Genomic DNA, 13652 nt, shown 5'->3' on the forward strand with positions numbered 1-13652 from the left:
CATAGATGTTTCCATGATATAGAAAAACATGGCATACATCATTGTGACAAAAGAAATATAGTTTTCTGAAAAATAATTCTGAATTTTAAAATTGTTTTTTTTGTTTGTTTTTTGCAAAGAAAAGTCTGTGATTATCATGTGTCATTATCTAGAAATTAACAATGCAAAAATATTTTTCTCAGAAAATATACTTCTTTATTTACACGGTATTTCCTCCTGCTATCTTAGCTTCTGTACAAATTTAGGCAAAATGACAATAATTATCTGTAATTAAACTTGTACTTTTTAAATACAAGTGTATGTCCATAATATCAATTTAAAAAATTTTCTTAGTGTTCTTTACAATGTAAATTCAAGCTGTTGTGATTTCAAACTTAATTCAAGTTGTAGTAACTTAATGAAACTGGCCCCAAAACTTCATTTCTCTTCACTTTGACTTCAGGATTTCAAGTTTCCTCCTTCATTTGAACAAACCTGGACAATGTCAGGTAATTAAGACAGGAAACAGAAAATGCATTTGATCTTAGAGGAAAAGTTCATTACTAACTTAATGTAGTTTGTTGGTTGAACATCATTTCATTAGAAATTGTCAAACCTCAACAATTTTAGCAGTTTCTTGTTCGTTTTAGTGCTTTTATTAAGGGCCATTTATGTCTAAAATGTTCTCAAATATATATGAAGAATGATTATTTGTGGGTAAAGCTCCACTTAAGCTCAGCATGCGCAGGACTGTGTAACAACGTAATAACTTATAACATCACCTGAGATGGAACTCGTCCTGATGACGGTGGTGGGAGTCAGGGAGGATGGCGTCTGTGGCGGCACGTACGTTACTGGCGAGGAGAAAGGCTGATGAAGGCGGTGGTGGCAGTTGGCATGACTGATCTGAGAATGGGCAAGAGATGGCAGAATGTAGTGAAGGATCAGGAAGTGAGATAGGAATTGAATCTGGTGGTGGGAAAGACAAGTCCTGGAACACAGTAGAATCGTGTCATAACAGACGTAAACGCAAAAAGCAATTAAAATGCAGAGACGCCTCCATGTCAGAGGACAATGAAAGTGATCAAAGAGTTGTGACAGTGGAAAGACAGAAAGATTTGTACAAAGTGATCATTAAACTTACCCAAGATGGTGCTTCGTTTGGTGAGTGGAATCCAATCCAGTTAACAAAGATTTTAAACAGGATGCTGGGTGAAATTAAAAGTGTCAAAATATTGCGTAATGGATCTCTATTAGTAATTTGTAGGGATAGTGCACAACAAGGCAAGGCAATCAGAATAAGTAAGATAGACGGAAAGACAGTACAATGCTCAATAATTGAGGATAAAAAGTTTGTGCGAGGGGTTAATACAGGAGTCCCGACAAATGTGACGGAACAACAAGTCATAGATAATGTAACAGGAGCCACAGTTATTGAAGCAAAACGTCTGCAAACAACCAGGTATGGAGAAAAATGTAACAGTCTGTCTGCAATGATTAAAATGGATGAAACAGTGTTGCCAGAGAGAGTACTCATAGGATACATCAGCTATGTAGTCAGGCCCTATGTTCCGCCTCCACTGAGATGCTTTAAATGTCAGAAATATGGCCATGTAGCAGCAGTCTGTAAAGGAAAGCAAAGATGTGGAAGATGTGCAGGAGAACACGAATATGGCAAATGTGAAGCAGGAGCGAAACTTAAATGCTGTAACTGTGGAGGTGAACATAGTTCAGCTTATCGGGGGTGTGAAGCCAGCAAAAGAGTAACAGAGGTACAGCGGGTCAAAATTTCTCAAGGGGTAACATATGCCGAAGCAGCCAGAAAGGTATCAGTCAAAGAAACAAAAGTAAGTACAGAAAACAAGCAAGTGGAGTCATGTAAAGGATGTCAGAAAATTAAAGAAGACACATTGATCATGAGGAAAAGGGAGTTTATTCTTTTTATGGTTGATGTAATAAATTGCTCAGCACAAACTGAAAGGAAAACAGAAAAAATAAAAATCATAGTAAAATCAGCAGAGAAATATCTTGGGATGAAAGGGTTGCACTGGGAGGGTGTGGAAGAAATGCTTAATGGCTATCCTCCTAACTTGCAGACATGGATTGGTGGTTCTACATGTTCATAATTATTCTGCAGTATAATGCTAGAAGCCTTAGAGCTAATGGACAGGAATTCAAGCAATATGTTAATCAATTACATAATAAACCTCATGTAATATGTATACAGGAAACATGGTTAAAACCTCAACTGGACTTTATTATACCTGGATATACTACAATAAGGAAAGACAGAGAAATGGGTCAAGGAGGAGGAGTTGCTACGTTTATACAAAATGGAATAAGCTATAGTATCAGCATTGGTAAGGAACAAGAAACTAACTATTAAAACCTGGACTGGAAATGATAATGTAACAATAGTTAACTACTACAACCCGTGCAATAAATTAACATTGGCTTCATTAAATAACATAGCTGGGCAGATGCAAGACAACATTGTATGGTGTGGGGACTTTAATGCTCATAATACACTTTGAGGAAGCAAAAATACAGATGTTAATGGGTTGGCAGTCGAAGAATTTATTGAGGACAATGATTTAGTTTCTATTAATGATGGTAAAGGTACAAGATATAACATTTTGAATAATACTGAAAGTGCAATTGATCTAACATTGGTGTCTAATGGTATTTCAGGTATAAGTATTTGGAAAGTGCTGAACAGTTCTCCACTCGGTAGTGATCATTACCCAATAGAAACCAGAGTTGGAATAGATGTACACCTGAAAAGAGCAGAGGATTCCAAGGTGGAAACTAGAAAAAGCTGACTGGGAAGCATTTGCAGCTAAGAGTGAGATCAAATGTGAGGATATTTTTAAAGAAAGAAGAGTAGATATACATGAGGTAAATCAAAAATAGTTGAACATATCATTCAAGCAGCCGAGAAAACAATACCAAAAAGTTCAGGAAAGAGTAAAAAGAAAAATGTACAGCCGGATAGCAATTGTGAAATGGCTATCAAGAGAAGGAACAAAGCTTTTAAAAAACTGAAAATGCAACATAATTTAGAATCCCTTATTCAGTATAAAAGAGCTGTAGCAATGGTTCGAAAAACAATTAAAATAGCAAAACGTTCATATTGGAGGGGATACTGTAATAAAATAGGAAGAGAAACACTGTTGTCAGTGGTTTGGAGAACAGTACGGAAAATGAATGGAGTCAAGAGCAAGTTTGGGATACCAGTCTTATGTAGTGCAAACAATATTGCAATCAGCAACATAGAAAAGGCAGAACTTTTGGTAAATACTTTTGTGAAGGTCCATAGTTCTGATAACATATCAGCAATAGCAAGGCAATGTAGAAATAACACCCTCTTACAATATCCAGGAGTGACAGAAAGGCATAATATCACAGGATATAATTTGGATGTACCATTTTCCTTGTTAGAACTAAAAAGAAAACTAACAGCACCAGGAAAAGATGGAATATGTTATAAAATGCTGGCACATATGACAGATAGTTCACTTCTAACAATACTTAAGTTATTTAATGTAATATGGGACTCAGGAAATATACCTTTTACATGGAAACAGTCAGTTATAGTACCACTACTTAAAGCTGGTAAGGATCCATCAGACCCAGCAAGTTACAAACCCATAGCTTTAACATCTCAGCTTGGTAAAACAATGGAAAAAATGGTTATGCAGAGGCTAACATACTATGTAGAAAGCAGAAACTTAATATCTGCAAACCAAAGTGGGTTTAGAAAAGGAAGAAACACAACGGATTCTGTGCTTTGTCTGAAATCTGAAATTAGGAAAGCACAAGCAAACAAAGAAATTGTGATAGCTGTCTTTTTTGATGTGGAAAAGGCATATGATATGTTGTGGAAAGAGGGGCTGCGCATTAAGCTAGATAAGATGGGAGTAGGAGGTAAAATGTTTAATTGGGTGTCAGCATTCTTGGCAGAGAGACAAATACAGGTAAGGGTAGGTGTTGAGCCCTCCAGTATAAATAATATTGAAAATGGAACTCCACAAGGAAGTGTGTGCAGTCCAATATTGTTTAATATTATGATAAATGATATTTTTGATGAAGTAGAAAATACAGTAGGGAAGTCTTTACATGCAGATGATGGAGCCCTTTGGGTAAGGGGAAGAAATTTTAAGTATGTAGAAAAGAAAATACTAAAAGCAATAGGAAAGGTAGAGGAATGGACTGTTAAATGGGGTTTTAAACTTTCAGTGTCCAAATCTCAAGTAATATGTTTTGCAAAACGACATAAAGAAATATCATTGAAGTTATATGGTCAGGCACTAGAACAAGTAAAGGAAGTTAAATTTTTGGGATTAATATTTGATGAAAAACTCACATGGGGACAGCATATTGAGAAAATAAGAAATAAATGTAAAAAGGTCAATAACTTGTTGAGATGTCTTTCAGGCCAAGACTGGAGAGCTAATACAAGATCACTTTTAAATATTTACAGAACACTCATGAGATCAACATTTTTTTTTTTTTTTTTCAATGTTTTTATTAATTTTAGAACAAAGATAAAACAGAATGGGCCCCACTTACATCTGCACATTCATACTACTTTCAAACCCGACCGCACACACCAGAGGAGCGAAATATACTTTACACATATAGCACAATTTGGACACTATTTTTTCCTTTCTTCATTGAGGTTTGACACAATCAAGATTTCAGAAGAAGTTTTGTATGTGTACCCTAAAGATTGCAATTGTGTACACATGGCTATTTTTATTTATCATGATCTAATTCTTTCTCTCTTAAATTTGTCATGATAACTGTCAACTTCTTTTTTAACAGGCGAGGGTAGGGAGCCTGTCAAACAGCGAAGAAACTTTGTGTCAAACCCCATTACATTTTTATCTATATACCCACAACAGTACACTGAATCTAGCTGTCTAACATTCACATTTACTCATTGAAATATTTCAATAACGGAGACCATATTTCTTCCCACTTCTTCAAATTTCCAGTTTTTATATAACGTACTTTTTCCAATGATATAACATCGACTAATTCAGACAACCACGTTCTAAAACCCGGTGCACAAGATGATTTCCACTCTTTAAGAAGTAGTCTTTTGGCCAAAACTGTCCCAAGAACTATAGCAACCCTTATATGTTGTGGTAGGTTTTGTGTTTCCTTTGAATATCCAAACAACGCCATATCTCTATCCGGAGCACAGTTCCTTTGGTATACTCCGGAAAAGAAAAAAAAATTCTAGACCAGAACGGTTGAATAATTGGACATTCCCAAAAAGAATGTAGCAGTGAGTCTTCAGTTGTTTTACATTTGTCACAGAATGGAGACACCTCAGGATAGAACCTATGAAGTGATGCTTTACAGTAATAAAAACGATGAATCACTTTAAACTGCGTTAGTCTGTGTCTACTGTTAATTGAACAGTTATGGATTTGGGAAAGGGAATGTTTCCATTGTTGTTCGGATATTGTAGTTTTTAATTCCCCTTCCCATGCCATTTTAACGTCATTTGTTGATTCCAGTGTCGAACTACAGCATTTTAGAAATTTACCAATAATTTTTTTACTAGACAGGCCCTGATTAAGTATTACCAAAACAGGGTGCTTTTCATAATTATTTAGATTACTTTTAATGAAGTGTCTTAACTGTAAATATCTGTATGAACCCGATTGAGGAAGTCTGTACTTTGTTTTTAATTCTTCGAATGTAAAAAGTCTGCCTTCCTGACAGACGTCTTTTATACTTTTGATACCTTTAGAGTACCAATCAAAGAATGTTTTATCCATAATAGCAGGCGTGAAAGCATGATTATAACATATAGGTGTATATAAAGAGACACCGGGAACATCAAAATTTTTTCTAATTTGACTTAACATTTTGATTGAATTCCTAACAATAACACTATGACTTATTGACTTTACGGAGGAAATTGTTCTAGTAAAAAGTAAAGCTGACAAAGAGGTGTAAGGTCTAATAAGTGACTGGAGTTCAATTTTCACCCATAATGGAGCAGAAGGAAGTGATTCATCGTTAGGAGCACCAATTTTCCAGTAGGTCAATGCTTGTATGTTAGCTGCCCAGTAGTAGTTTTTGAGTACCGGAAGACCGAGACCGCCCTCCTTTGTGGATCTTAATATGTGTTTTTTAGATATTCTATGTTTTTTATATCCCCATACAAAGTCCAAAATCATTGATTCAACTTTTCTAAAGTAATCCGCGGGTATAATAATTGGCAAGTTTTGAAAGAGGTATATAAACTTGGGCAGAGATACCATTTTTATGGCATTCACTCTGCCCACCATGGAGAGAGGCAAGGTCTTCCAGTAGTCAATAGATCGTTTCAGTTTTTCAAGTCCTTCCTCAAAATTGAGTTTTAACAAGGATTCATAATTTTTAGATATTTTTATCCCAAGATATGTTATATGATCTTCCACCACTTTAATTGGGCAGCTATCTATGGTCCTATTAGCGCCAATGAACATAAGTTCGCTCTTTAACCAATTTATGTTGTAACCGGATATTTTACCAAAAGCATCCACATATTTTAGCAGGTTTGGGATTCCAGTTTCTGGTTTAGCAAAAGTCAAAAGAAGATCATCTGCGTAGAGTGACACCAAACTCTCTGATTGACCAACTGTAAAACCCTCTATATCAGGATGCATTCTTAAGCCAATAGCTAATGGCTCTAAGGCTATATTAAAAAGTAAAGGAGAAAGGCAGTCGCCTTGTCTTACGCCGCGATATAATTGGAAGCTCTTTGATAATGTATTATTACATATGATACTTGATTTTGGCATTAAATAAATCATTTTGACCCATTTTATGAAGGTTTCTCCAAAACCAAAGTGTTTAAGAGCAATGAATAAATATTCCCACTCAATTGAATCAAAGGCTTTATGGGCGTCTAAAGTCAAGATGGCTGCCTTATTATTTCCGTTGCAATCTGAATACAACAGATTCAGTAGTCTTCGCACATTACCGAAAGCAGGCCTGCCTGGTATAAATCCGGTCTGATCCGGATGAATAATATCTGTTATAAACTTGTTTAGTCGTATTGAAAGAATTTTTGTAAGAATTTTATGGTCCAAATTCAAAAGTGAGACAGGCCTGTAACTAGCTGGATCTAAAGGATCTTTTCCCTTTTTGGGTATAACACATATGTTGGCTTCATATAGTGATTCAGGGAGCCTATTTTTATGAAAAGAATGATTAAGCATTCTAAGTAAAAAAGGGGTCAATTTTTCCGAAAAAGCTTGATAAAACTCTGCTCCGAATCCATCCGGGCCCGGACTCTTATTTGGTGGAAATGAGAATAATGCTTTTGTCAATTCTTCCGTAGAGATAACATTGTCTAGTAAGTGTTGCTGTTCTTTTTTCAATTGAGGTAAAGATAATTTGGCAAAAAAATCATTCAAGTGGAAAAGTGAAGAATCTGATTTTGACTTATATAATTCTGCATAAAAATCCTTAAAAACATTATTAATATCTTCAGGATCTGTGTAAATCTCTCCTGTCTTTGATCGAATTTTATGAATTGCTGCTGTAGATTGTTCTCCTTTAAGTTGTCTTGAAAGAAGTTTTAACGGTTTATCACTTATTTCAAAATGTTTTTGTTTATTTTTTAGAAGAAAATTACATATCTCCTCCTGAATAATAATGTTATACTCATTTTTTAATCTTAGAATTTTATTACATGGAAACAGTCAGTTATAGTACCACTACTTAAAGCTGGTAAGGATCCATCAGACCCAGCAAGTTACAAACCCATAGCTTTAACATCTCAGCTTGGTAAAACAATGGAAAAAATGGTTACGCAGAGGCTAACATACTATGTAGAAAGCAGAAACTTAATATCTGCAAACCAAAGTGGGTTTAGAAAAGGAAGAAACACAACGGATTCTGTGCTTTGTCTGAAATCTGAAATTAGGAAAGCACAAGCAAACAAAGAAATTGTGATAGCTGTCTTTTTTGATGTGGAAAAGGCATATGATATGTTGTGGAAAGAGGGGCTGCGCATTAAGCTAGATAAGATGGGAGTAGGAGGTAAAATGTTTAATTGGGTGTCAGCATTCTTGGCAGAGAGACAAATACAGGTAAGGGTAGGTGTTGAGCCCTCCAGTATAAATAATATTGAAAATGGAACTCCACAAGGAAGTGTGTGCAGTCCAATATTGTTTAATATTATGATAAATGATATTTTTGATGAAGTAGAAAATACAGTAGGGAAGTCTTTACATGCAGATGATGGAGCCCTTTGGGTAAGGGGAAGAAATTTTAAGTATGTAGAAAAGAAAATACTAAAAGCAATAGGAAAGGTAGAGGAATGGACTGTTAAATGGGGTTTTAAACTTTCAGTGTCCAAATCTCAAGTAATATGTTTTGCAAAACGACATAAAGAAATATCATTGAAGTTATATGGTCAGGCACTAGAACAAGTAAAGGAAGTTAAATTTTTGGGATTAATATTTGATGAAAAACTCACATGGGGACAGCATATTGAGAAAATAAGAAATAAATGTAAAAAGGTCAATAACTTGTTGAGATGTCTTTCAGGCCAAGACTGGAGAGCTAATACAAGATCACTTTTAAATATTTACAGAACACTCATGAGATCAACATTTGATTATGGATGTTTAGCATATATGTCTGCATCTGAAACAAATTTAGAGAAACTTGACATAGTACAAAATGAAGCCATTCGTATCTGCGCTGGAGCATTTAAGACATCCCCAATCTCACCATTGCAAGTAGAGGTGGGTGAAATGCCTCTGGAAATAAGGAGAAATAAGATCATGCTGACATATTGGGTTAATTTGGAGGGGCAGAGTTCAATACATCCAACTAAAGCAGTGTTGCAGGAGAGTTGGGAACGTAGGAAAAGTAAAAGTTTTGGGTGGAAAATCAAAGAACTAGCACAAAAATTAGGATTAACAGGGTTAAACATCAGTAAAACGGTTCCTATATCAATCATGCCCCCTTGGAACTTCATCAATATAACAGTTGATACTCAGTTATTGGTATCTGTCAAAAACAACCGCAAAAAAACACCAGTGTGGGCGATAGTACAAAAGTATATTAATCAAAAGTATTTGGGAAAAGTGTTCTTTTTTACAGACGGCTCAAAAGATCCAGAAACAGGACGCATAGGAGCAGCAGTTTTTATTCCACAATATGAAAAAGCCATTAAAAAGAGGTTGTTAGGTCATTTGTCAATATACACAGTAGAAATGATGGGGATAATATTAGCTTTTTAGTGGGTGGAGGACAACAGTCAACAGAATGTAATTGTAGCAACAGACAGCATCTCAGCGCTTCAAAGTACTCAGTTAGGAAAATCATGCAGGCAAGATCTTTTACTGGAAATATTTCACCAACTATATAGACTACATAACAATAAAGTGGATGTTTCTTTTCTTTGGGTTCCGGCACATGAAGGAATAGAAGGAAATGAAACAGCAGATATTTTGGCCAAACAATCAATAAAATCCATTGCAGTAAATATTGAAATACCACTAAGTAAGGATGAAGTAAAATCTATCATTAAGAAACATATGTACAAAATATGGCAGGAAAACTGGGCCATCACAATCACAGGGAGACATTTATATAACATACAACCACAAATCAAAAAGAGTGAAACACGGGGCAGGAATAGAAGAGAAGAAATTATCATAACACGACTCAGGATAGGGCATGCAGGGCTTAACCAAACGTTACATAAAATAGGGAAGCATCCGACAGGCCTGTGCTCAGAGTGTTCACGGTTATAAACAGTTCAGCATGTATTACTGGAGTGCAGTAAGTATAAGGAGGAGCGAAAGAGGGTGAGGCAAATGTTGCAGAGAGAAAAACAGGAGTTAACTTTAGGTAGTCTTTTAGGGCGTGCATTACAGAAAGGATTAGGTGTTCTAATGAATTATTTGACGGTAACGGGGTTAGGAAATAGGATATAGGTTTTGTTTTTGTTTTTGTTTTGTTTTTTCTGACCATCTCTTGACTCACACTCCAGTCCAGTAGGTGGCGGTAAATGCACCTAAAAGTTGGTTGCCAACCGCCAATAAAAAGAATGAAAGAAAGAAAGAACTCGTCCTGATCGGCTGTGGGATACATGGGAGGGGCTGCCCAGGTAAGTTCAGCAGCTTTCACCTGAGCCTTTCTTTTCCGGCTTTTTCCCTTCGGAAGAGGTACTTGTCGTGTTAACGCACAAGATCTTATTTTTAGGTGTATTTCAAATTGAAATTATTTTTTCTGCTTGCCCTATTGCGAAAGAGATTAATCATCACATCGACGGTAAGAGTCCTGAATTTATGTCTGACTGTTATTTGTTAAAGTATCTCTCATCAGTACATTGTATATTATGTACTGTATATTGTTAGCATACCGGTTGAACTTCTCAATGTTCCAGTTTGTGCAGAAAACTGCAGCAGAATCTGGTTTTATTTACTTTGTGTCCAGACTGTAGGGGAGAACTGATTTCCTTCGGGGCAGTAGCATTAGCTCAAAACGCGTTTCTGTGGAAAAGAACCTGAGAAAACTGCAGCGTCTGCCTGTTTACTGTGTAACCTGCAGAGTGGAGTTGATTTTAATGCAGGAAAGAACCAAGAAAGTAATCTTTAAACAGAAATCACACTGTTTTCTGACTACACCTCGACAGTCAGTGGTTGAATCTGTAAGTGGGGAGCTAAAGCAGCAGTGTAACTCCGTAGCTGCTGGACTGATCGTCGATACGTTGCCTCGCCTCCACACACTGCGGTCAAGCCAGCCGCCTCTCGTTTCTCCGTCGTCAAGCCAGCCGCTCCTACATTTTCAGTGCGCTCTTACCGTCAGGTTACGGTAAATGCACCACCGCGCAGCAACTATTTCCGGTTTAAAAAAAATAAAGCGCTGCATTCGCAGATGTATTATACAGCGATGTTTTAAGTAACTGACTCAGCTTAACTGTTAACTATCGAATTGTACGGCTAATATTTACACTAAATAAATACAGGGCTTAAAGTTTTCCGGCGCCGCGCCGGATTTCCGGCGCATGGAAGTGTACCATTTAAAAAATTTCATCCATCTCCGTCCCGAAGGCTCCAAGCATGTGCGTCATTGTGCATTCAGTTGCTCCGCTTTAATCAATCAAACTCCAAATCCTACATTAAAAATATACACCTTCTGTCCAGGCATGCGACTTTCTGATAGAACTTTTATCCAATTACAGTTTTCTAACTGCGAGTGCGCATCGACTGCTGGGTGCACGATATGCTGCGCCCTCTTGGTTCGGCATCGTCAGTGCTGCTGAGCCGCTGATAAGAAATAACAGTATCCCACAAACAAAATCCAAATTTGCAATATTTGTTGGTGTTTTTTGTAATTATATTTAAAGGGAATTACTGGAAACACATTGATATATATTGCAAATTATTTTATTTCTGCTTGGACTGTATACCCATTCCACATGTCCCAGCCCTGTGGCTGCCTGGTCTCTCCAGAGCGCACGGAGCTCCAATCTGTGAGCGGTGCGGTGAAGAATCGAGCAGCTGATCACTGCTCAATAGCGTTGGAGCTTGTGTTTAGCCCAAAGACGCAGATACTAAACTTTGCTCAGACTTTGTGTAACAGAGGACAGAGGATGTGTCTCTGCTGATTAACAAAGAGAGCAGCCGCTGCCGCGATCCCTGAGCCGCGGTGTGTTGACTCGCCCCATTGGCGTAAGTGCGTCAATGGCGATGCGCGTGCACGCCCCACAGTCCCCATGATTTCGCCACAAAATAAAAACAAACGGGCTTAGGTATTGAATTTTAAAAAGTAACAAAAACAGAAGGTGTTGATTTTGTTTGATTTCTTAATCTTTAAACATTTTCTATGTTTTACAACGGCAAAAGGAAAAAAGGAAACAGCTATTTAGTTTGCTGGATTTTATTTTGAAAGGAAAAGAATCAAAGATCAAGCCATAGGGATTTGTCCCATATTCTACTCAGAACATCTGTTTAGTTAAATATGCACAAACTGAATGTAGCTTAGGTGATATTAACCTTTTTTATTTGAGGACATATAGGATGTTTGTAATAATGAGTTAAATTGCTCTCGGCAGATTTTGTGACCTTATGCATCTCAATGATGTCTAGCCACAAACAAAAAATCTCCAATCTTAAGCAAATATTATTAGTAAGAACAGAACGAACGTATGGGTTGTGTGAAATGAATAATGGATAGATAGTTAAATAAGAATGTTCTTAGCCTGCTTTTCACCGTTTTTTCTTCCCAAAATATAGATAAAAAATAGAAACATTTTTTCTGCCTTTTTTCAAACGACCCATCGCACAACTCTGACTCCAAATGATGTTCTGGATATTGAGCAGCACGTGTGTTACGGGCTCAGTCCATTGGATACTTATTTCATTGAAAATTAAAGGTTAACTTACGTGAGGCAGAAAAAAGAAGAGCAAAGACCTGACGTGACGTATGTTACATTATGTTATGATACGGCACTCAAATATAGGGATTTGTAGTTCATAGATTCTTTGTCACACTTAGAAACATTGAATGAACATTTGGACACAATTAATATGTTTTGTGAATTTTTCATGTATTTTATACTGTAATTATGAGCATTACAGCTCTATAAGTCCCAGGTCATGTGATCTTTGGGCTAAATAGATTTAGGCCTGGTTTATTACACAGACTTTATTATTGCTTTTGGAGACTATTAATATTTTTTTTAGTGAGTTTTTAATTCATTTCAAAATGTAAATATTAGTATTTTAGCTCAATAGCTCCCAAGTCATGTGACCTACAGACACCAAATCTATGCAGGATTAGAGCATCTCATAGAGTGATCAAGACACAGCACTTTTTATTCCATCTGGATACTTTGCATATTTTATATTGATATTTAACTGTAAATATTAGCATTTTGGCTCAATAGCTCCCAGGTCATGCGACCGAGAGACTCCAAATCAATAAGGATTGACAGGACTGTAAAAGGTGATCAAGACACACCAGGTTTTATTACATTTGAATGCTTCATGAATTTATTATTAATTTTTTACAGTACGTATTAGCATTTTAGCTCAATAGCTACCAGGTCATGTGACCCAGAGACTCCAAATCTATTTGGGATTATAGTATGACACAGACTGATCAAGACACAGCATTTTTTATTCCATTTGGAAACTTAATGAATTTATTATTAATTGTTTACAGTCAGTATTAGCATTTTAGCTCAATAGCTCTCAGGTCATGTGACTTATTGACCCCAAACCAGTGCAGAATGATAGTGCTACTAAGGATGGTCAACATACGCCAATTTATATTTGATTTCAGGACATTATTGATTTTTAACAGTTTTTTTACAGTAAATATTAGCCTTTTTGTTCAATAGCTCTCAGGTCATGTGACTTATTGACCCCAAACCAGTGCAGAATGATAGTGCTACTAAGGATGGTCAACATACGTCAATTTATATTTGATTTTAGGTCATTATTGATTTTTAACAGTTTTTTTTTATACAGTAAATATTAGCTTTTTTGCTCAATAGCTCTTAGGTAATGTGACGTATTGACCCCAAACTAATGCAGAATCACAATCCTACCTTACCTGGTCAGCATACGCCAAAGAAGAAGAAATAGTTTGGCTTAAAAGATTTTAAAGCAAAAAATTAAACATTTTTTAATGTAAAT

General features: G+C 36.3%; 1 protein-coding gene across 4 annotated transcripts in view; it reads left to right on the forward strand.

Moving 5' to 3' along the window:
* LOC127534433 (tumor necrosis factor receptor superfamily member 14-like) overlaps window positions 1-13652 on the forward strand; it is a 219590-nt gene that overhangs the window by 129553 nt on the left and 76385 nt on the right. Inside the window, exon 1 of one of the 4 annotated variants that reach the window (XM_051949631.1) lies at window positions 10107-10278. The exons of 1 other annotated variant lie outside the window; for it this stretch is intronic. The gene's annotated coding sequence lies outside the window, so the exon portion shown is untranslated. Of the gene's footprint in view, window positions 1-10106; window positions 10279-13652 lie in introns of those variants that run through there. 2 more of the 4 variants (XM_051949634.1, XM_051949633.1) reach the window with 2 other exon arrangements.

The sequence above is a fragment of the Acanthochromis polyacanthus genome, chromosome 6 (genome assembly GCF_021347895.1).
Source record: "Acanthochromis polyacanthus isolate Apoly-LR-REF ecotype Palm Island chromosome 6, KAUST_Apoly_ChrSc, whole genome shotgun sequence".
Classification (NCBI taxonomy): Eukaryota; Metazoa; Chordata; class Actinopteri; family Pomacentridae; genus Acanthochromis; species Acanthochromis polyacanthus.